Source organism: Macrotis lagotis, chromosome 5 (assembly GCF_037893015.1).
Source record: "Macrotis lagotis isolate mMagLag1 chromosome 5, bilby.v1.9.chrom.fasta, whole genome shotgun sequence".
Taxonomy (NCBI): Eukaryota; Metazoa; Chordata; class Mammalia; order Peramelemorphia; family Peramelidae; genus Macrotis; species Macrotis lagotis.
The window spans coordinates 224,168-248,154 of record NC_133662.1 but is presented as its reverse complement, the minus strand read 5'-3'; the positions used below and the strand labels follow the sequence as shown (position 1 = coordinate 248,154).

General features: G+C 35.3%; 1 protein-coding gene and 1 pseudogene across 3 annotated transcripts in view; one reads left to right on the top strand and one right to left on the bottom strand.

Annotated features, from left to right (window-relative positions):
• The window catches only part of TBC1D22B (TBC1 domain family member 22B), a 131,160-nt gene that overhangs the window by 18,964 nt on the left and 88,209 nt on the right, over window positions 1–23,987 (top strand). The window lies entirely within an intron of this gene.
• LOC141489833 (large ribosomal subunit protein uL16-like) lies at window positions 17,394–18,012 on the bottom strand (annotated as a pseudogene).

Sequence of the window (23,987 nt, the reverse complement as noted above, 5' to 3'; positions counted from 1 at the left end):
ATGCTTATTTTTATTTTTTGTTTCGACTTTTTGTTATGTTTCTAGTAGATTAAATTAATTTGGCTCCTTAGTTTTCTCCTGTAGCAAAATGGCCTGTTAGGCAGCATTTCTCAGTGTATAATGGTTCTATTCCAGAACATCATGTTATAATTAGGCTTTGGTTAGTATTTTAGTTTTGTATTAGTCCATTTATCAACCTGCATTTGTCATTTCTTCTTCTCATTTTATGTTTAGTCTGCTAATAACGATAACCATATATTCCATTCTAATCACTCTGTACTGAATTGCCCATATGAAACTTTCTTATTCACCAAATCTCTTATTTAAACCAAAAATTAGATACCATTATAAACTTAGGTTTAAAATTGCCCCAAGATTTTTGGGACACCCTTTATGTAATCTCCAAAGCTGGTATCAGGTTATACAGGGCTGCATAAAAAGGACATAATGAGGAATAATTCCTGTGCCTCTTACTATTTATTTTTATAAATGCACGTATTTTTATTGCTAGAATTTCTACCTTTCATGTTGTTAGTATGATTCCAACATGAGATTGTTTGAAAATGAAATAGGATAACAATGTAAAGTGCTTTTTTGGTAAACTTCCATTATAATGAAATTTTGTGGCATGTCAGTACATGTGACAGTGCTTTGTGCAAAACATTAAGTAGATGTGACTTGAAGGGACTATTTTATTTTTCAGCTAACAGTTGAATTTCAGTTAATTTCAATTAATTTTTTTCTCCCTCCCATTCTTTCCCCCAATTTAAAAGAAAACAAAACTCTTATAACAAATGTGCATAACTAAATAAAACATTCCTATATTGTCCACATCCAAAAGATGTATGTCTCAATTTAAATCTTAAAAACATTACCTCCCTCTCGAAATCATAGTTGGTCATTGCATTGATTATAGAGTTCTTAAGTCTTTCAAAGTTGTTTGTCTTTATGATGTTGATAACTGAAAAATTTTCCCCTGATTTTGCTCACTTCATCCAGATCATAAAAGTCATGGAAATAATTTTCAAACCTTGTGTATGGTCCACTAATTCTCTTTTCTGTCTGCTGTATTTTGCTGTATTAAGTATATATCATGAGACTTTGTTTCAACCCTTTTTTTCAATTTGTTAAATGTATTTTTTCACAGTAGTACAAAATATGTCAATTTTTATTACCAGTTTATATAGGTTGCCATCAGACTTGTTATAGAGGTAAAAGTAGTTTTACTATCTGTGAGTAATATAAATTATTAATGCTAATTATTCTCATTTCTTAGGATGAAACATATAACTTTTAGGTCTTGTGATATTAAGTGCAATTATAGACCATTTAAACACTGTATTTAAAAATTCCAAATTTCAAAACCAAAGACTATTTTTTGCTCTTGTTTCATTATCTTCATTAAGATAAATTTAAGTGGGGCAGCTAGGTGGTGCAGTGGATAGAGCACTGGCCTTGGAGTCAGGAGTACCTGGGTTCAAATCCAACCTCAGACACTTAATACTTACCTAGCTGTGTGGCCTTGGGCAAGTCACTTAACCCCATTGCCTTGAAAAATCTAAAAAAAAAAAAAAAGATAAATTTAAAGTAATTTCTCCCCAAGAAAACTGAGTATCTTAGTTAACTATTTATTTGTTATTTTGTGGTTTATTCCTAGCAACTGCAGGAAACTTAGATATTTATGTTTCTCCTTGTACTAGTCTTCAGTAATTTGAACAGCATCATTACAGTAAGTTGACCCTTTACCCCTCATATTAACTTACAGTTAACTTCAATTCATCTGATCTCATCAATATGATAATCCATTCATGCCTTCTTATCCCATATGATCCTTGTTCATGTTTTTCCATAATTCTTCTCTATCTTGACTCTACTCAAAGCATGTGAAGCCTTCATCTGACTCAGGCCATATGTTAAAACCTGCTCTTGATACATGACCAGCCTACCTTCTTTTTCCATTCCTTTATTCCACATCTTACATATTAAGTCATTGAAGACGTAAAACCAACAGATACTTTTCCATTGATCTTTGAGGTATCTGTCTTTGTAATTCTGCTAGGATTTTAGTGTTCCATGAATTGGAACCATGTAGCATCATTGGGAGAATACAAATGCTTTGTGAGCTTTGTATCAGGAAACCTTTTACTATTGTGAAAGCATTGTGCAATTTCCCAAATGAGGCTCTTCTTGTTCTCTTATTTAATTGACTCCTGCTTATTGTCCATCAGCAGGATCTATCTAATTTAGATATACTGATATACATTCATTGATTGCCCATCCATTTGGCATTTCTTGCATGGATTGCTGAGTCAGTGTCTTTATGGTTTTTTGCAATCGTCTCCAACTGACCACATCTTCACATTAATTTAGTTTCCCCAAAAATATGGAGAATCTTGTCCTCAGTCCTATTAGCTTATTCTTTATTTAATTTAGTGGAGAAAAATTCATTATTCAAGACTCTCTTCCAATAAAGTATCTCCCTTGCATATATATTAAAATCATAAGAAAATTTGCTGATAAATGGGCAGCTTAGTGGCACAGTAGATAGATTGCTGGGCCTGAAGTCAAGAAGACCTGAATTCAAATTTGGCCTAGCTATATGACCCTGAACAAATCACTTCACTCTCTTTTTGTGTCAGTAACTCATGAGCTGGAGAAGGAAATGGTAAACCACTCCAGTAACTTTGCCCCCCCCAAAACCCAAAAGGGATCATGAAAGTCAGATGTGGGTAAAAACAACTTAACTTTAGAAACTACAGAAGTAATTTTGTTTACTATTAAATGAGGCATACTATATGACAGACTCTTGACAGATATGTTTGTCATTGTCCTGGAATAGACCCTGTGCAAGCTTCAAATCAAAATGTCTTTTCCACAAATGGTGAGTCACCACCTTAGATTTATGTTTGTGTAGGATATGTGGATAATTGATCCATCTCCTGGCCTTAGGTCTCCAATTCATCTTCCATACAGCTGCCAAAAGTGATATCTCTAAAATATGTCCGATCATATCACTCCTCAGATCAGTAATTTCTAATGACTCATGTAGGAACAAATTCAAAATTTTGTGTAGATATTTATTTATTTATTCACTCATCCATCTGTCCGTTTATTTTTGCCTTGTATAGCTTTGCCTATTTTGTCAGTGTTGCTTGAAATAATTCCACATAGAAATATGGTAATGTACACCAAAAATCATAGTTAATTATCATAATATTTGTCACCATTAGGACTCTATTTGATATTATACCCTTCAGGACTCATGCTGTCTCTGTAAGGCATTAGCTGCATTAGTTCTCCATCGATTACCCATTTAAAGTTTCCTTGAAAAATCATTTAAAGATTCATAACTTCATGTTTAATTTTCACTAGATGCTCATTTTATTGTTAGTGTTAAGTTCATATATTTTAAAAATACTTTTAAAGTAGATAATAAATTTGTTACTTTCAAACTATTATCTTGCTTATATATTTCCTTCTGAACTGCTTCCATTTAAGTACTGTGTGGGATAAAAATCGACTAAGAAAATTTTCAGAGACTTGTCTGAGCAAAAGAAAGTCTATTTATTTGCTTTTTTTGAGAAAAGGGCAAACCCCAAATCTCTCGCCAGAAATTGCAAGGATCAAAGGGCTGTACCTAAAGGACAGTCAAGCAAGATTATCTAGGTCCTAACGCAGCCCCTCCCCCCAAACACCTTCTCCTTTAAACCACTGACTGATTCTCTAGAGGCACAATCTTATTTGAGGAAAATCTACCCCAGCAACAGACACAGAGAAAAGAATAAAATGTTTTCATAATATTCTTCCCACCAGATGATGAAGTAACTTGGGACCTTCATCACTTTTTTTTTTTAGATTTTTTTTTTTTGTAAGGCAAATGGGGTTAGGTGGCTTGCCTAAGGCCACACAGCTAGGTAATTATTAAGTGTCTGAGACCAGATTTGAACCCAGGTACTCCAGACTCCAGGGCTGGTGCTTTATCCACTGCCCCACCTAGCCGCCCCTTCATCACTTTCTTAATGAAGTACTATCAATATTTAGACTGTCCTCCCAGTTTGCAAAAGTAATCATCATAAAAGCAGTTGGCTCTGTGCCTCCTTTGGATTGCAAAGTTTTCTTGACAAAAACAGGTTTTTTTTTTGGTTTCTGCATGGCAATCGTGGTAAGTGACTTGCCCAAGGTCACACAGTTAGGTAATTTTATTAAGTGTCTGAGGTCATATTTGAACTCAGTTCCTCCTGACTCCAGGGCCGGTGCTCTATCCACTGCGCCACCTAGCTGCCCCCAAAACAGTTTTTAACCCTGAGAAAACTTCACCAGGAACTTTCCCATATGATACATTTTTTAAAAAAAATGTTTCAGTGGACCACTTTTCTTCATTTTTGGTAATATTGCTGGCTTCTTTCTCTTTCCTTAAATTCATCTCCTTTTTTTTAAAAGAAAAAAAAAGAAAAACAAACCCCTTTATAACAAATGTACGTAGTAAAGCAAAACAAATCCACACATTGGTCATTCTGAAATCATCTATCTTATTCTGAACCTTGAAACCATCATCTCTCTTTCAGTGCCCTGGAATCGTGATTGTCATTTCATTGCTAAAATTTCTTGAATCGTTCTTAGATGGCTTGCTTTATAATGTTTTTGTTACTGAATAAATAATTCTGGGTTTTTTTTTTTGTATTTCATTTGCATCAGTTCATATAAATCTTCCCAATTTCCCTGAAATCATCCCTTTTGTAAATTCTTATGGCAAAATAGTATTTCATCATATTCACATACAGTACTTTATTCAGTCTTCCCTGATTGAAGGACACTCTCTTTGTTTCCAGTTCTTTGCTACAACAACTGCAATTGCTATAAACATTTTTGTATGTAATGTTCCCCCCCCCCCCTTCTTCACCTCTTTGGATACAAGTATAGTAGTTGAATTACTCTGCCAGGCAAAATGGAGAGCTAATTAACTTTTGGGACTTTGTTCTGAATTGTTTTACAGAACAGTTGAACCAGTTCATACCTCTACCAATAGTGCCTGAAAATACCTGACTTTCCATGGTCCCTCCAACAATTATCATTTTCTTTTTTTTAAATTATCTTTGCCAGTCTGATAAGTGTGAAGTTGAACATCAGTCATTTTAATTTGTAGTTCCTCCAACTATTAGTGATTTGGAGCATTCTGGTTTTAACTACATTTATTTTGTTTATGCAAAACTTAAAATTTTATGTAATGACAATTGTTCCAATTTCTTTAGTTCATTCTGTCACTTAGTATGAATCCTTCCAGAATCCATTTTTTGCTTCTTCCCCAAGCCTTAATTGCAAAAATTATTTCCTCCTCCTCTACTTTATGATAAGATCTTTTATAGCTAAGTCATAGTTCCACTTGGATCTTATCTTTGTATATGGTATAATATTTATACCTAGTTAATGCCATATTTCTTTTAATTTTCCCCAGGCTTTGTGAAATTAGTAGACCTTGCTGGTAATTGGGGAACTTCAGATTTATTTTTTATTTTTGTTTTTATTTTCATTTTTTGAATATAAATTTGTTTATTTTTCCATATATATTAAGATAGTTTTCAAAATTCATTTATTTTTTTGGGGGTAAGATTTTGAATTCTTCATTTTTCTCCCTTTCTCTTTCCCTCCTCCCACTCCTTGACAGCAAGTAATATGATTATAGTAATCTAATATATCTATAAATCTATAGATATATAGATACATAACTATGTTAAACATATTTCCATATTAGTCATGTTGTGAAAGAAGAATCAGTACAAAAGGGGAAAAAAAGCCACAAGAGAAGATAAAATATAAAGCATGGAAACATTTCCTTAGTTCTTTCCCTGGATGCAGATGCTATTCAGGTTTATTGAGCATTGTGTTATGTTTAGAAACTATGTTATTTGCTTTTGTGTATTGTGTATCTAATCTATTGAATTTGTTTAATTTTTTGTTTTTTAGCCAGTATTAAATTGTTTTGATAATTACTATTTTGTAGCATTGAGCCTGCCACCATTTTTCATTTTTCCTTTTAAAATTCTTGACCTATGTTTCTCCAAATGAATTATTAAATTTTTTTCTATCTCTGTAAAGTATTTGCTTATTGGTCTAGCATTGTTTAATAAATTAATTTAAATAATATCATCATTATTATTATAAGTCATGGCCTATCCAAAAGCAATTATAGTATTCTAACTATTTAGATCTCTCTATTTCTGTAAATGGTGTTTTGTATTCTGTGTATGTGAATCCCAAGTGTTTTTTACATTATGTACTTATTTTGAGTGAGATTTCTTATTTTTTTTAAGTTTTTGCAAGGCAAATGGGGTTAAAGTAGCTTGCCCAAGGCCACACAGCTAGGTAATTATTAAGTGTCTGAGGTCAGATTTGAACTCAGGTACTCCTGACTCCAGGGCTGGTGCTCTATCCACTGTGCCACCTAGCTTCCCTCTTATTCTTTTTTTTTAACTCCGTTTTGTTGGTGTGTACATAAAAGCTAAATGTGAATTTTGTTTTCTATTTTACCAGTTCTTTTAATTTTTAGTAAACTTATAGTTCTCTAAATAGAACATCATGTCTCTGAAATTGTGAGTTTTGTTCCCTCTTTGTTTTTATTCCCTTAATTTCTTTTTCTTTTCTTATTCTTGTAGCTAGAATTTCTTTTACTATGCTATGATAATGGATAACCTTAACCTTCTCCTGTTCTTCAAGATCTCTGTTGAAGATTTTTTTTTTTTTTAGGTTTTTGCAAGGCAAATGGAGTTAAGTGGCTTGCCCAAGGCCACACAGCTAGGTAATTATTAAGTGTCTGAGACCCGGATTTGAACCCAGGTACTCCTGACTCCAGGGCCAGTGCTTTATCCACTACGCCACCTAGCCGCCCCATCCTTCTCCTGTTCTTACTAGAAAAGTGTCTAGCATTTCTCCATTACACATGATTTTGTCCATTGGTTTTACAGATGTAAGTCTTTAGGAATATAAATTTCATCCTGAATCTTACTTTGACTGTATCCTCACAAATTTTGTTATGTCTCATTGTCATTTTAATGAAATTGTTGTTTCTAATTTTTATTCTATACTTCAAAGCCCTTTTATTTAATGTAATTTTATTGCATCATGTTAAAAAATGCATTTAATTTTTCTGAGTTTTTTTTGCATTGTTTATAAGGCAAACATCCAAACATAATAGAATCATACCCAGACCCAGACCCTCTGTCTAATTAGACTCCCTCTAAATCCTTGGTCTTGATGAAGTTCTTTTTTTTTAAATTGTTTTTTGAATTTTACAATTTTTTTCCCAGTCTCACTCCCTCCCCCACAGAAGGCCTTTACATTGTTTTCATGCTAAATATTGATCAAAATTAAATGTATTTGAGGGAGAAATCATATCCTTAAAGAAAAAATAAAATAAAAGAGATAGCAAAATAACATAATAAGATAACTTTTTTTTTTTTTAAATTAAAGGTAATAGTCTTTGGTCTTTGTTTAAACTCCACAATTCTTTATTTGGATACAGATGGTATTCTCCATCTCAGATACCCTAAAACTGTCCCTGATTATTGAATTGATGGAATGAGCAAGTTCATTAAGATTGATCATCAAAAAAAAAATTGATCATCAACCCCATGTTGCTGTTAAGGTATACAGTGCTTTTCTGGTTCTGCTCATCTCACTTAGCATCAGGTCTTGGTGAAGTTCTGAGGAGTTATATACATCATCTCCTCATATTAGAATGTAAACATTTTAGCCTTGTTTAGTCCTTTATGATTTCATCGTTTTACCTTTTCTACTCTTCTCTTAAATACTGTATCTGAATGCCACATTTTCTATTGAACTCTTTTTTTTTCAAATAGATTATTAGAAAGTTCTCTATTCATCAAATAGCTATATTTTCCACCTGTAGCATTATACTCAGTTTAGCTGTCCATGTCATTCTTGGTTGGAGTCCTAGATCCTTTTAGACCTTCTGGAATATCTTATTCCAAACCTTCAGTTTCTTGCAGGGACAGGGAAAATCTAAACCTTTAATCTGGGAATGTTGGTCTGGCATTGCCAAGGCAACTGCTACTGGGACTCTAAATTCAACAATCTAGGAGCTTTTTTAGAGGTCAAATAGTTGACCACATATAGCCTGTAATGATGTTATAAATATCCAAATGGTCCTTGGCAGAAAAAAAAGGTTCCCTCACCCTGCATGTATTCCTGACTTTAATTTTGCATCTCTAAATTCTTTCTTTCTTATTGCAGCATTCTCTTCTTAACCTGGGAGTTCTGTATTTTGGCTATAATACTCCTGACAGTTTTCATTTTGGAGTTTATTCTGGGAGATGACGGGTGGATTGTTTCAAGTTCTACTTTGTCTTATGCTTCTAAGCAATCTGGGTCATTTTCCATTGTAATTTCCTCAAATATGATGTGTAGGTTATTTTTTTAATGTCTTCCAAGCAGGCTGGTGGTTCTCCTGTATCTACTTTCTATGTTAGCTGTTTTTAGAGATTTTTCATAATTTCTTCCATTTTTTTAGTCTTTAAACTTAAAAAAAAATTACTTCTTAATGTCTTATAAAGTCATTAACTTCCATTTGGCCAGTTCTAATTTAAGGAGTTATTTTCTTCAGAAGAGTTTTTGTTCCACTCTTTTCCAATTGCTAATTGTCTGTCCATAACTTTTTTGCATAACTCATTTCTTTTCCCATTTTTTCCTCTACCTCTCTTAAGTTTTTTGTTTGTTTTTTAAAAAGTTCTTCTTTGGGGGGCGGAGCCAAGAAGGCAGCATTCCCCGACAACTCCAACCCCCCAACCCCCCCCCCAAAAAAAACAAATGAGGGCTCTAGCCAAAATTTAGAGGGGCAGAACCCACAGAAAGACTGAGTGATACATTTTCCCAGTCCAAGATAACTTAGAACCTCCACAAGAAAGGTGTGCTTCACCAAGACCTGGGGTGGGAAAAAAAGCCACTGCCCAGCCCAGCCCAGAGATCACCAGCAACAGCTTGAAGGGGAGAGGAGAGAACTCTGCTGCACCTGGATGAGTGTGGAGTGAGGAACACCAACCACAGAACCTGCAGTGAGAATCAGGAGAAAGAATCTTGCACCCCCAGAGAAGGTAAGGGAAGTCTGCAGAGATTTCTCTGCTCTTCCTGGGGCAAGACTCTGCTGTTTGCCTACACTCAGACTCAGGGTGCAGTTTAGGCTTCCTTACTAAGATAGCTGGATCCTGCCTTATAGGCTCAGGGCAGAGGGCAATGCTGTGGTTATCTACATATCAAAGCACGGGTTGGAGAGCTTAAGAACTTGGAAAGAAGGATCTGACCATAGAGAATCACTTCATCCTATGGAAGAGCAAAACACATACTCTGATGATGATAAAAGCTTCTGTATCCAAAACCTCCAAGAGAAATAGAAAATAGGCTCAGACTGTGGATGAGCTCAAAAAAAGACTTTGAAAAGCAATTCAGGGAGGTGGAGGAAAAATTGGGAGGAGAAATGAGAGCAATGCGGAAAAATCATGAAAACCAAATCAAAAGCTTGGGGAAAGAAATACAATAAAATACTGAAGAAAATAATATGTTAAAAACCAGTTTAGGCCTAATGCAAAAAGCAAAACAAAAGGCAAATGAGGAGAAGAATGCCTTAAAAAGCAGAATTGGCCAGCTGGAAAAGGCAATAAAAAGCTCTCTGAAGAAAATAACTCCTTCAAATGCAAAATGAAACTATAGAAAGCTGATGACTTTGCAAGAAATCAGGAAGAAATAAAACTCTTGCAAAAAAGCCAAAAATTAGAAGAAAATGTGAAATATCTCATTGGAAAAACAACTGACCTTGAAAACAGATCCAGAAGAAACAATTTGAAAATTATTGGACTGTCTGAAAGCCACGACCAGGAAAAGAGCCTAAACTTCATTTTTCAAGAAATAATGCAGCAAAATTGCCCTGGGATCCTAGAAGCTGAGGGTAAAATAGAAATTGAGAGAATTCACTGGTCACCCCCTGAAAGGGATCCCAAAAGAAAACTTCCAGGAGTATTATAGCCAAATTCCAAAACTCCCAAATCAAAGAGAAAATTCTAAAAGCTGCCAGAAACAGACAATTCAACTACGGAGGCTCCATAGTCAGGATTACACAGGATCTGGCAGCATCTACATTAAGGACTTGTAGGGATTAGAATATGATATTCCAAAAGGCAAAAGATCTTGGTTTACAACCGAAAATCAATTACCCAGCAAAACTGAACATCCTCTTTCAGGGGAAAAGATGGATTTTTCAATGAAACAGGGGACTTTCAAACTTTCCTAACAAGATGACCAGAGCTGAACAGAAAGTTTGATCTCCAAGTACAGGACTCTGGTGAACCATAGAGGGGGTGGAAGAGGGACTAACTAACTATGAGGAACTTGATGATGTTGAACTGTTTGTATTCCTGCACGGGAAGAAGATATTGATAACTCATATGAACTTTCTCATTTATAAGAGCGGCTAAAAGGAGCATATATAGACAGGACATAGGAAGGAGTGGAATATAATGGTATGATGTGGTAAAGGGATAGAGTAAAAGGGCGATGGGGGAAAGTACTGGAAGGAAAAGGAGATGATGAAGAAGCTGAGAGATTTCACATAAGAGTAAAAACAAAGCTTTTTCAATGGAGGGGAGGAGGGAAGAAAAGGGGGAATGAGTGAGCCTTTATTTTCATCCGAATGGCTCAGGGAGGAAATGGCATACACAATTAATAGGGTAAGGAAATCTGTCTTGCCCTGGAGAAGGATAGGAGGAAAGGGCCGGGATTAGGGGGAATGGGGGGGGAGGGAAGGGGGGGAATAGGTGATAGCAGAGAGGGAAGATCGAGGGAGAGGGTACTCAGATGCAACACACTTTTGGACAGGGCCAGGATGAAAGGAGAGAGAGAGAATAGAATAAATGAGACTGGGGAGAAATAGAGTGGAGGTACAGTTAGTAATAGCAACTGAGGGAAAAATATTGAAGCAACTTCTCTGGTGTTTTTATGATAAAGAAAGTAACTCACCCCAGAGACAGAGTTGGAATCTGAACACAGACTGAAGTACAATTTTTTTTTTCTCTCTCTATTCTTGAGGTTTCCCATCTTCTTGGGGGGGAGGGGGTTTATGTTCATTCTTATGTTTACACTTATAACATTTAATTTACATCAGCGTATGGAATGGAAACAATATAGACACTGTCAGAAAGGGGGGGGGGAATTATAGAATTCAGAGCCTTGAAGAAAATGATGGGTACAATTTACTATTGTATACAATTGGAAAACAAAATGTTTAAAAAAAAAGTCCTCCTTTCATTTAACCCTTCTAGGAATTCTTGTGCAACTGTATTTTTCTTTGAAGCTTTGCTTGTAGATTTTTTTTCAAATCATTGTTTTCTCCATTTTATGTCATGAGCTTCTCTCTCACCACAGTAGTTCTTTACGGATTCTTTTTTTTGTTTGTTCATTCTTTAAAACTACTTCTTGACTTTGGATTGTATATTGGCGTCCTTTCATGTCCTGCTAATGTTTTCACAGCTCGGTTTTGGGGCCTCTCAAAGTGGTGTAGCCTAGGGAGAGGTTTATTCATTCTTTGTCCTGGTCTGTGCTCTCCAAAGCTCTTGACCCTTGTTTGGTTCCTCTGCCCACTTAGTTTCTAAGTGACTGAAGCACAGACTCTCCTTTGCTCTTGGTCTGCCCTGGTTATTCCATTGCATCTTATGTGCTGTGCTAAAGGATGGAACTGAATCTCTAGCTCCTGGAATCAGAGCCTCACGGCCTCTTTTCCAGAACTACTTCTGTGCTGAATATTCAAATGTGCCTGCCCTCCCCAAGGTTGCTATCCTCTATCCTGGACCTATAACCTGAAGCTGGGTGCCAGCTGATACCCACTGCCAGCTATTCAGGGGGTCACTGCCCTGCCCAGCTTCCTTTCTATCCCCAGATGCTGGATTGCTTCCCATCCCCCACTGCCACTGGGTTCCTACTATATTCTTGACCAGCTCCTACCTCAGTGTCCACAGAAATCTCTGGCTTTCTAAACTGCCCTGGGCTGGAAAAATGACCTATTGTAACTTTTCCTTGGCGTTTCTGATCAGAACTGTTTGGCTTAATTTCTCAGTTGTTGTGCTGGATGAGCTGACAAAAATGCATCCTCTAATTCTGCTGCCTTGACTCTACCTCTGACCCTTTGTTTTAGATAGATACCACATATATACATATGTGTGTGTGTGTGTGTGTGTGTGTGTGTGTGTGTATGAAAGTATGAAAGTCCATTTATTCCTATTAAAAAAGGTTTGGTTGTTTTTTTTTTAATAGAACACCTAGCCAGCTAGTATAAATATTGTTTCATTTTTTTTCTTAAAACAACCCTTGGAAGCAGGTTCTATTCTTATTCTCAATTTACACAAAAGGAATTGCAGTTTTGTCAAAAGATCGTTTAGCATCTATTGGTATAATAATGTGATGATGATGATGATGATGATAATTATAATATGGCAATATTTTTGTTATTTTTCTTATAATGAAATTCCCATGCTCTTGATATAATTCCAAAGTATTCATGGCATAAACTCTTTTTAATAAATTGTTATGATCTCTGTCCTGATATTTTATTTAATATATATTAGGATTGTCAGGGCAGTTTTTCTTTCCCTTCACTCTCTCTCTTGCTTAGCTAAAAAAAAATTGTGTAAAAGAAATTTGATAAGATTCCTTCTTTTCCTTTTCTGCAAACAGTTTATACAGCATTGGAATCATTTTTTCTTGGACTGTTTGCTGGATTTCATTTGTAAAACTATCTGATCATGGGCTTTTTGTTTCAAGAGTTCATTTATATCTTGTTTAATTTCTTTTTCTGAAGTTGGGTTAATTAAATTCTTTAATTTCTTTTTTGTAAATCAGTATGTTTTGTATTTTTGTAAGTGTCCATTTCATCTAAGTTATTCATCTTTCTTGGTGTATAATTGAACAGAGTAATTTCTAATAATTTCCTTAATTTTGTCTTTATTTGTGGTGAATTCTATTTTCATATTTTATACTGGCATTTTGATTTTCTTCTTTTGAAATCAGAGTCGCTTTTTATTTGACTGGTTTTGAAAACAAAAAGCTTCTGGTACTATTTATAAATTCAATGATGTTTTATTTCCAATACTTTTTACATTTTTTTATTTTTTTTACCATACTCACTCAGTACATTGTTCAGTTCTGTATCCTTTTTGTTGATGAAAGTGTTTAGCAATACAAATTTATCCTAAGAAGTGTTTTTGCTCCATCTCAAAAGTTTTGCCATGTTGTTTCATCGTTGTAATTTTCTTTGATGAAATTGTATATTATTTCTATGATTTGTTCTTTGATCTACCAGTTCTTTTATATTAATGTATTCACTCTAATTAATTGCTAATCTTTTCTTTAAAGAGACCATTTATTAATGTAATTTTTTTATTTTTGTATGTAGGAAAGAATGTTTAATATTTTTGTTTTTTCTACATTTATATTTTTATACCCTAATACTGTTGAGAAATATGTATACTCCTTGCTCAGTTGAGGATTATGTATACTCCATTCTGTTCCCATTCAATAATGACCATATCTCAGTTCTCTAAAATGCTTCTCAGGTTTTTAACTTCTTTCCTGTTTGAAAGACATGCAGGTCTTTAACTTTTTTCTTGTTTGAAAGGCGTGCATTGAGGTTCCTAGCTATTATAATTTTACTCTTTCTCCCTATAAATAAAATTTTGCTTAAAGTATTTTGATTGTCATTCCATGAACATATATTAAATATTTGCATTAATTTATAAAAAAATAGTAATTTGTTTCCTTTTTATTTCTTTTAATAATGTTTACTTTTACTGTTGTCTGAGATTTTAATTGCTATCACCATTTTGTCTAAATCACTCTAAGAATCAAAAATTCTATTCCAGACCCTTAGTTTAACTGTGTGCATTTTTGTTTCAGTTGCATTTGTTGTAAAAGCAATATTGAATTGTGTTTCTTTTTTGTTGTTTTAAAATAACTCCTTACCATTGACTATCTTTTTCCATCTTTGCCAGTTTGTTGGATATCAAGTGAAACTTCAGTATTGTTTTTATTTGTATTTCTCCTATTAGTAATAATTTGGAGTATTATTTAATGTAATTATTAATAGTCTGCTGATTGTTCATGTTATTTAACCATTTATCTATTAGGGCCTGGCTTCTGTTTGTGGATTCTGCTTTCCAATCCATTTTACTCCAAGATTCCATGTTATAGATAAGTTCAACCTTTTCACATCAATGAATATAATTATTAATTGTGTAGTTCCCTCCATTCTGTTCTTTTAAACTTTTTCCTTTGCATATCCCTTTCTCTTTAAGATCAACCCTTCACAATTAGAAAATTTTTTTTCTTTGCTTATGGTTAATCTTCCCCTTATTCTTTTATTCAGTCACTGTTCTTCAGACCTCTTGTGACCCTCATTAAGGATTTTATTTTTATTAGGGTTTTTTTTTTTTTTTTGCAAGGCAATGGGGTTAAGTGGCTTGCCCAAGGCCACACAGCTAGGTACTTATTAAGTGTCTGAGGCCAGATTTGAACTCAGGTGCTCCTGACTCCAGGGCCAGTGCTCTATCCATTGCACCACCTAGCCACCCCTTCATTAAGATTGTCTTGCTATTTCTTTCTCCAGTTCATTTTATTCATGAGGAACTGGGAAACACATGGTGAAGTGACATGCCTAGAAATTTTTAAGACCAGATTTAAGCTCAGATCTTCCTGACTCCTGGTCTGGCACTCTATCTACTGCACCATGTAGCTGCTCTTTCTTTTTTTTTAACTTAAGTTCATAAAAAAAAAAACACAGCCGCCCGTAGACCCTCTGTCTTCTTTAATTTTTTCCTGTAACCCTTGAAGACTTTGTAGTTCTTAGAAGATAATTTGTTTTCTCTACTTCTGGAGGATAAACAATTTATCATCCTTTCCACTGCTCCAATATATTTCCCTTTCTAGGACACTTCATTTGCATCTCAGAGATTCTGTTTAGCTATGGTGTTTTCATGAAGAATGCTTGGAAGTCCTGCTTTTCATTCCAAGTCCAATTTTTGTCATGTATGATTTTGTTTATTTTTGCTAGAAAAGGTATTCTTCATTGCTAGCTTCTTTTAAGAAATTTTTTTTTTGTTTTTTTGCATTATCACACTCCAAACTTTCCTTTGTATTATTGTGATACCTGTCAAGTCTTATGTCAAGTCCTTATAGTTACAGTACTTGAATTCTTTCCCATTGCTTTGTTGTATTTTTTTTAAACTTGGAAGCTCTGGATTTTGACTGTGCTGCACCTATGTGTTTTCTTTTTAGGGTGCATTTGAGAAAATGATGGGTAGATTCCATTTTCTCTAGTAGTTTTGGGCAGTTTTCATTTATGATTTCTTGAAATATGGGATCTAGCATTCAATTTTTTTGGTTATGTATTTTAGTTATTTCAACAAGTCTCTCCTTGACTTTTTCCCAGGTCACTTTTTAGTATTTTGGATTTTTTTCCTTATTTCTTATTGTCTTCTCTAGTCATTGACTTCTGTTTGGTCCATTCTAATTTTTAGCAAGTCAGTTACTTACATAAGATTTTGTACTTCCTTTCATTCACTTTCTAGCTCTTTCCTTTAACATTCTCATTTAATTTATATCTTTTAAAAAATTTCTTACTTCTCCTCCTCTAGGAATTCTCATAGACTTTGTTGACAAACTATGCCTATATTTGTATGCATAGTGACTATAGAGGTATGCTCCTCCTTTAAGGTTATGTCCTAGATGTTCTTATATCCATAAAATTAATTAATTTCCAGTATTTTCTTTTGCATATTCATCTTTCTAAACTGAGACTTTTTGTAAGGGCCAGACTCCCAACTGCTCTTGTAGTCTCCTTGGATAGGATGGTTGGCCTCCCTTGTTTGGGATTTTGCTGATGCCTCCTCCCGTCCCTGCTATCTGTTATTCACAAAGTGATGGTAGGTTCTGATGCTCTCTGATTCAATCTTTTTTTGTATTGATCTCCTGTTCAATTGTAGCTACCACCTACTCTGGTATATTTAAATAGCATGTTGATTGGTCTCCTTACATCACCTCTCCCCACTCCAGTCTTTCACACAAACACCAAAATGATTTATTTTAAAATAAATGACACCATCCCCCATGTCCCCCACACACTTGATAAACTCCAGTAGTTCCCTTTGATCTCTGGGATCAAATAAAAACTCTATTTGACATTTAAAGCCCTTTACAATCTGACCTCTCTATTCTTCTTACATATTACTCCCCTTTTCAGAGTTTATCATCCAGATATATGGGACCACTTTGTATATTCTCAACCATTAGCATAATTCTTGGTATATGGTATGTGCTTAATAAATATTTACTGATTGTGTTGGAAGTAGGAAATCTGGGACACTAATACATTGTTGGTGGAGCTGTGAACTCATCCAGCCTTTCTGGAGAGCAATTTGGATTTACGCCCAAAGGGCAATAAAAACGTGCATACCCTTTGATCCTTTGATCCACCAATACCACTACTGGGTCTTTACCCTGATTAGATCATGAAAAAAGGGTGAAAACATCACTTGTACAAAAATATTCATAGCAGTTCTGTTTGTGGTGGCAAAGAATTTGAAATTGAGTGAATGTCCATCAATTGGGGAATGACTTAACAAACTGTGGTATACATATCTTATGTAACACTATTGTTCTATTAGAAAACAGGAGAGATGGGAAATCAGAGAAGCCTGGGAGGATTTACATGAACTAATGCTGAGTGAGATGAGCTGCACACCCTAACAGCAACATGGGGTTGATGATCAATCTTAATGGACTTGCTCATTCCACCAGTGCAACAATCAGGGACAATTTTGGGGTAACTGTGATGGAGAATACCATCTGTATCTAGAGAAAGAATTGTGGAGTTTGAACAAAGACCAAAGACTATTACCTTTAATTTAAAAAAAAACAAACTTATTTTGTAATTTTGCTATCTCCTATACTTTATTTTTCTTCCTTATTAAGGATATGATTTCTTATCACATTTGACTTAGATCAATGTATATCATGGAAACAATGGGAAGACTAACAGACTGCCTTCTGTGGGGGGGGGTAGGGGTAGGGCAGCAGGATTAGGGAAAAAATTGTAAAATTCAAAATAAATAAAATCTTTCTTTTATTAAAAATAAATAAATAAACAAATATAAATGAATGAATGAATAAATACTGATTGACTATTAGAGTGAATTTGAGAGCTGATTCCCAAAGTATAGTCTGATTAGCATTATTATGCCCATTGTTAGATCAATATCAGCCAAGGAATTGTTTATTTCTTTTTTTTAAATTTATGCAAGTATTTAGTTTATGCCTTGTAAGGCTGAATTCACAGGGCACTCCATTTACTGGTGGAGTGCCTGCCACTTGTCCAAGGGGCCATGGCTGGGGATATACTTAACCCCATAGCCATCAGGAATGAGGTGCTTCTGAGCTATCATATCCTCAAACTCATCAGGGTTGAACTTGATGAAACCCCACTTCTTGGAGATGTGAATCTTCTGGCAGCCAGGGAACTTGAACTTGGCTCTATGCAAAGCTTCAGTCACATGTCAACATGATGACTTGGCTGATGTGAACCCAGGCTATGGTGCCCTGGGGCTTCCCAAAAGCCCCTCACATGCCAGTCTGGAGCCTATCAGCTCCAGCACACAACAGCATCTTACTGATGTGGATGACATAGAAAGGATGCAGGTGCACATGGATGTGAAAGCCATCCTTGCCACAACTCTTCACCATGTATTTGTTGGCACAGATGCATGCTGCTTCCAAGGCTTCTGAAGACAGTTGTTCATACTCATCTGATACCATGTGGCCACACAATGGGAACTCATCCACTTTTGCTTTCTTCCTACCAAGATCGAAGATTCTTATCTTGGCATCAGGAACTCCTCTGCAGAACCTGGACTTGGGGTACGGCTTGATTTTACAATACTTATAACGGCAGGCAGGATGACGGCCCATGAGGGACTGGAACTCGCCGCAGCGAAAGGGGAATTGTTTATTTCAATTGTGTGTTCTGTGATAGCACAATTTGCTATATGTCAAGCAATCAGATTTTCTTTCTTGGAAAGATTATAAATAAATCTTACATCTTCAAGAGAATTTTAAATTTTGATCCTGAATACAATACAGTTTCACCAAACAATGTGACTTGATTTAACCATAAATGAAATACAACCTTATTATCTATGGGTTTATGGCTAAACATATGGGAACATATCGAAATATACTAGTTCTTCTTGTTGTTCACTTTTCTTTTTTTTTTTTTCCTTAGGTTTTTGCAAGGCAAATGGGGTTAAGTGGCTTGCCCAAGGCCACATAGCTAGGTAATGATTAAGTGTCTGAGACTGAATTTGAACCCAGGTACTCCTGACTCCAGGGCCAGTGCTTTATCCACTACGCCACCTAGCTGCCCCTCATTCTTTTTTTTAGAAAGATTTTATTTATTTTGAGTTTTATAATTCTTCCCTCATTCTTGTTTCCCCCCTCTTACCCCCCATAGAAGGCATTTTGTTAGTCTTTACATTGTTTCCATGGTATACATTGATCTCAGTTGAATGTGATGAGAGAGAAATCAATATCCTTAAGGAAAAAAATAAAGTATAAGAGAGAGCAAAATTACATAATAAGATGACGGGTTTTATTTTCCTAAATTGAAGATAATAGTCTTTGGTCTTTGTTCAAACTCCACAATTCTTTCTCTGGATACAGATGGTATTCTCCATTGCAGATAGCCCAAAATTGTCCCTAGTTGTTGTACTGAAGGGATGAGCAAGTCCATCAAGGTTGATCATCACCTGCATGTTGCTGTTAAGGTGTACAGTGTTTTTCTGATTCTGCTCAACTTGCTCAGCATCAGTTCATGCAAATCCTTCCAGGCTTCCCTGAAATCCCGTCCCTCCTGGTTTCTAATAGAACAATAGTGTTCCATGACATACATATACCACAGTTTGTTAAGCCATTCCCCAGTTGAAGGGCATTCACTTAATTTCCAATTCTTTGCCACCATAAACAGGGCTGCTATGAATATTTTTGTACAAGTGATGTTTTCATCCTTTTTCACAATCTCTTCAGGGTATAGACCCAGTAATGGTATTGCTGCATCAAAGGGTATGCACATTTTATTGCCCTTTGGGCATTATTCCAAACTGTTCTTCAGAAATGTTGGATGAGTTCACAGCTCTACCAACAATGTGTCCCAGATTTCCAACATTGATCATTGTCCTTTCTGGTCATATTGGCCAGTCTGAGAGGTGGTTCACCTTTCATTCTTTTTTGGTTTTGGGGTTTTGTTTTTTTTTAGATTTTTCAAGGCAGTGGGGTTAAGTGGCTTGCCCAAGGCCACACAGCTAGGTAATTATTAAGTGTCTGAGGCCAGATTTGAACTCAGGTACTCCTGACTCCAAGGCCAGTGCTCTATCTACTGCGTCACCTAGCTGCCCCCTCACCTTTCATTTTTGAAGAGGATCTATGACATAATGAGGGTGATTTTTAACTTCTGCCTGAATTGTATTTGAGTGAGTTGGAGCTACACAGTCATCAACCTTGCTCCAGAGTCATTGAAGTCTAGTGGCAAGACAGAGGTCAGGACAACTGGCAATGGGCCAGGATGCAGTGGCCTTTCTGTAGTACCTCTCTTACAGGACTGTTGAGAGAATAAGAATGAATATGTGTGTCTATGTACATATATGTAAATGTACATGCACATAACTGTGTATAGATAGAATCTCTGGTAATTAGTATGATGCCTAGTAGATGAGAGGCACTTCATAAATATGTATTGACATAATATTTTTATATGGCTCTATACATACTAAGACCTTGCAAAATTCCAAAGTGATATGTGAACATCAACTTTAATATCTATTTTGTTGTCAGCTTTTTTAAATAAAGGATTTTGTTTATCTTGAGTTTTACAATTTTCCCCCAATCTTGCTCCCCGCCCCCAGAAGACAGTCTGTTAGTTTTTACATTGTGTTTTGTTTTTTGTTTTTTGTTTTTTTTTTTTAGGTTTTTGCAAGACAAACGGGGTTAAGTGGCTTGCCCAAGGCCACACAGCTAGGCAATTATTAAGTGTCTGAGACCAGATTTGAACCCAGGTACTCCTTACTCCAGGGCTGGTGCTTTATCCACTACGCCACCTAGCAGCCCCTTTTACATTGTTTCTATGGTATACATTGATCATAGTTGAATGTGATGAGAGAGAAATCGTATCCTTAAAGAAGAAAAATAAAGTATAAGAGATAGCAAAATTACATAATAAGATAACTTTTTTTTTAAATTAAAGGTAAAAGTCTTTGGTCTTTGTTCAAACTCTACAATTCTTTCTCTGGATACAGATGGTCTTCTCTTTCATAGATACCCCAAAATTGTGCCATATTATTGCACTGATGGAATGAGCAAGTCCATTAGGGTTGATCATCACTCCCATGTTGCTGTTAGGGTGTACAATGTTCTTCTGGTTCTCCTCATCTCGCTCAGCATCAGTTCATGCAAACCCTTCCAGGCTTCCAAAGGATTTGCATGAACTGATGCTGAGTGAGGCGAGCAGAACCAGAAGAACATTCATTCTCAGCATTTTTGTGGGATTCAAATAGAAATTATCCTGGGACAAATTATTGTCCTGTTATTATTCTTTTATATTTAATGAAGAATACATTTATGCAAAGGTATATAAAATACCAGGACAACAGCTTTATTTATGATAATGTTTTATTACAGTGCATCTTATTGAATTTTAGGAGTTTTTTGAGGCCTGTGGTTCTAAGACAGTAATTTGGTGTCTATTAGTTGATAGCAAATGAAGAACTTTTGGTGTACATTTCCAACCAAGAGGATATGTAGATATAGGTATTCAGCAAGTGCTTGCAACCTGTCATGATATCAAGTCAAATGAAGTCAATAAACATTAATTAAGCATCTACTATGTTTCAGACATTATGGTAAGTGCTTAGAGATACACAAAAAAGAATATATAACTATTTCATCCTTGCTCATAAGGATTTCACAACTTTAATTTCCATTTATAATCATCTTTAATTAGTAAATCTGAGATCCTTAATCATAACAGTGCCATAATTTCTGATGACAATATTTTAATCTTGATAAATTCCTTTTTTCTGTAAACAAAGTTCTATGAGTCATCCAGATTTACTTGATGGCCTTTTGTTGACTTATTGATGGTTGCGTTCCTGTGGATATAGCTTATGATGGGTCATGTGATTGTCCTCCTAGGTCTTAACCATTTTCTAGATTTGAACCTCTTTGGCTTATATTTGACAAATCCAGTGGTTGTATCTACTGCCAACTTTTACTATTACTCAATGAATTGCTGTTTTAAATGTATTTCTTCTACTTTATATGTGCTCTGAGAACATTTGTCAATTCTTTTCCTCCTTTTTAATGAAAAATTTAATTCTTCCCATTAAGATTCTGATCAGACAAATGGTCAAAGGATATGCAAAGGCAATTTACAGATAAGGAGATGAAAGCAATCCATAGTCATATGAAAAATTGCTCTAAATCATTACTTATTAGAGAAATGCAAATGAAAGCTTCTCTGAGGTACCACCTCACACCTCTCAGACTGGCCAATATGACTAGAAAGGATAATGATCATTGTTAGAAGAGTTGTGGGAAATCTGGGACACTATTACATTGTTGGTGGAACTGTGAACTCATCCAACCTTTCTGGGTAGAAATTTGGAACTACGAACAAAGGGCAACAAAAATGTGCATACCCTTTGATCCAGCAATACCACTACTGGGTCTATACCCTGAGGAGATCATGAAAAAGGGTAAAAACAACACTTGTACAAAAATATTCATAGCAGCCCTGTTTGTGGTGCCAAAGAATTGTAAATTAAGTGAATGTCCTTCAGTTGGGGAATGGGTTAGCAAACTGTGGTATATGTATGTCATTGAACACTATTGTTCTTTTAGAAACCAGGAGGGATGGGAATTCAGGGAAACCTGAAAGGATTTGCTTGGGTGAGATGCTGAGTGAGATGAGCAGAACCAGAAAAACACTGTACACCCTAACAGCAACATGGGGGGTAGTGATCAACCTTGATGGACTTGCTCATTCCATCAGTGCAACAATCAGGGACAATTTGGGGCTGTCTGCAATGGAGAATACCATCTTCCAGAGAAACAGCTGTGGAGTTTGAACAAAGACCAAGGACTATTACCTTAAATTTAGAAAGAAAAAAACTGATATCTTATTGTCTGATCTTGCTATCTCTTATACTTTTTGTTTCTTCCTTAAGGATATAATTTCTCTCTCATCACACTCAATTTGGATCAATGTATACCATGGAAACAAAGTAAAGACTGGTAAATTGCCTTTTGGAGGGGGGGAGTAAGATTAGGGGAAAAATTGTAAAACTCAAAATAAATAAAATCTCTAAAAAATAAAAAAAATTTTTAAAAAAGATTCTGATCAGAGTTAATAATTGATGCAATCATAATTCTTGGTTGGAACCTTTTTGTGGTTCATATTCCAATTTGTTCTTTAAGTAGATTTTGAATGACTACTTTTTAGGGATGTTATAATAGAAATTTCTTTCTTGCATGGTTTGGACTAGATGGCTCTAAAGTTCCCTTCCAACTTTTTGAATTCCTGGCCCATTGCCAGTTGTTCTGACCTTTGTCTTACCACTAGACTTCAATGACTCTGGAGCAAAGCTGATGACTGTGTAGCTCCAAGGCACTCAAACCCAATTCAGGCACAAGTTAAGAATCACCCTCAATGAATTCTATCAATATCCTGATTTTTAAAGGTCAACACTCACATGGTAGCCAAATCTGTAGTGGCATAAAATAGTAGCAAGGAAACCATGGAAAGAGAGAGATAAAGATAAGATACCACTCTCTTGTTATTAACTGAAGTTCAGGTAGTTGACATCTTTCAGTTTTTCTTAGTTGAATAATTTTATGATTCCAAGAATTAATCCACTGCTCCCATGGCAGTCATCTGTATGTTAGTTTGCCAACATTGTTGTCCATTCCAGGAGGAAGAAATAAGCACTTCTCTATTCCATTTGCACACTTAAAGGTAAAGGGATAGTATTTTTCAAAACATTTCTTGAAACTGACAAAATCTCCATTATATGGAATTCTTAACACCCTTTGAGACAAAAGGAGTGACAGCTAAAGAAAGAGGAGGACTTGGAAAATTAGTTGAAGAAACATGATAATATTAGCGTTTAAGATATCTGGAGGTTATATTGAACCAATAAACAGAAACAGTCCATAGCAAATATTTTGGTTTCCTCCAGGCCAGGTACATAAAACTATCAAAGATAAAAGATGTGACTTTGTAATACATACAAAGATAAGAGATTTATTGACATATGAAAAATGGGTAAGAAAATGTCTAAAGCAATTCTCACCTCTAGAATACCAGTCTTTAACATATGATTTTGAAACTTCAAAATTACTGATTTAGGAAATAGTTTATATAGTCGATTTAAGTCAGATCCCATTACCCTAAGATAACTACAGAACAAGATTCTAGAATTGACTTATTGAAATATAGATTCTCAGGGAACAAATGAGAAACCAAGGGATTGGAGTTCATGGTTTAGATGAAGAATAGGATTTGTGTTTTCCAAGCAGAAGTGGAATGATTATACATGGGAAATGGTACATTTGTAGGTGATGCAAAATAAAGGGTATAATCAAGGGCATATCTGTGACTGTAGTGGGGTAGAAGTTGGAAATGAATTAAGCTGTAGAACTGAGAGGCTAGAGTATTTCATATAGTCTCAACATGTATGTTCAAGGCCCCCTAGGGCTTGAGAGCAGGAGTTGGAGAGGAAAGACTATGAACCAGGCACTACTGAACTCTTTGAGGATAAGAGAGTATCCAGGAGATCAGATGATGGCTACCAGAATTTTGATTGTATGGTAAATATGGACTGAATGCACCTCAA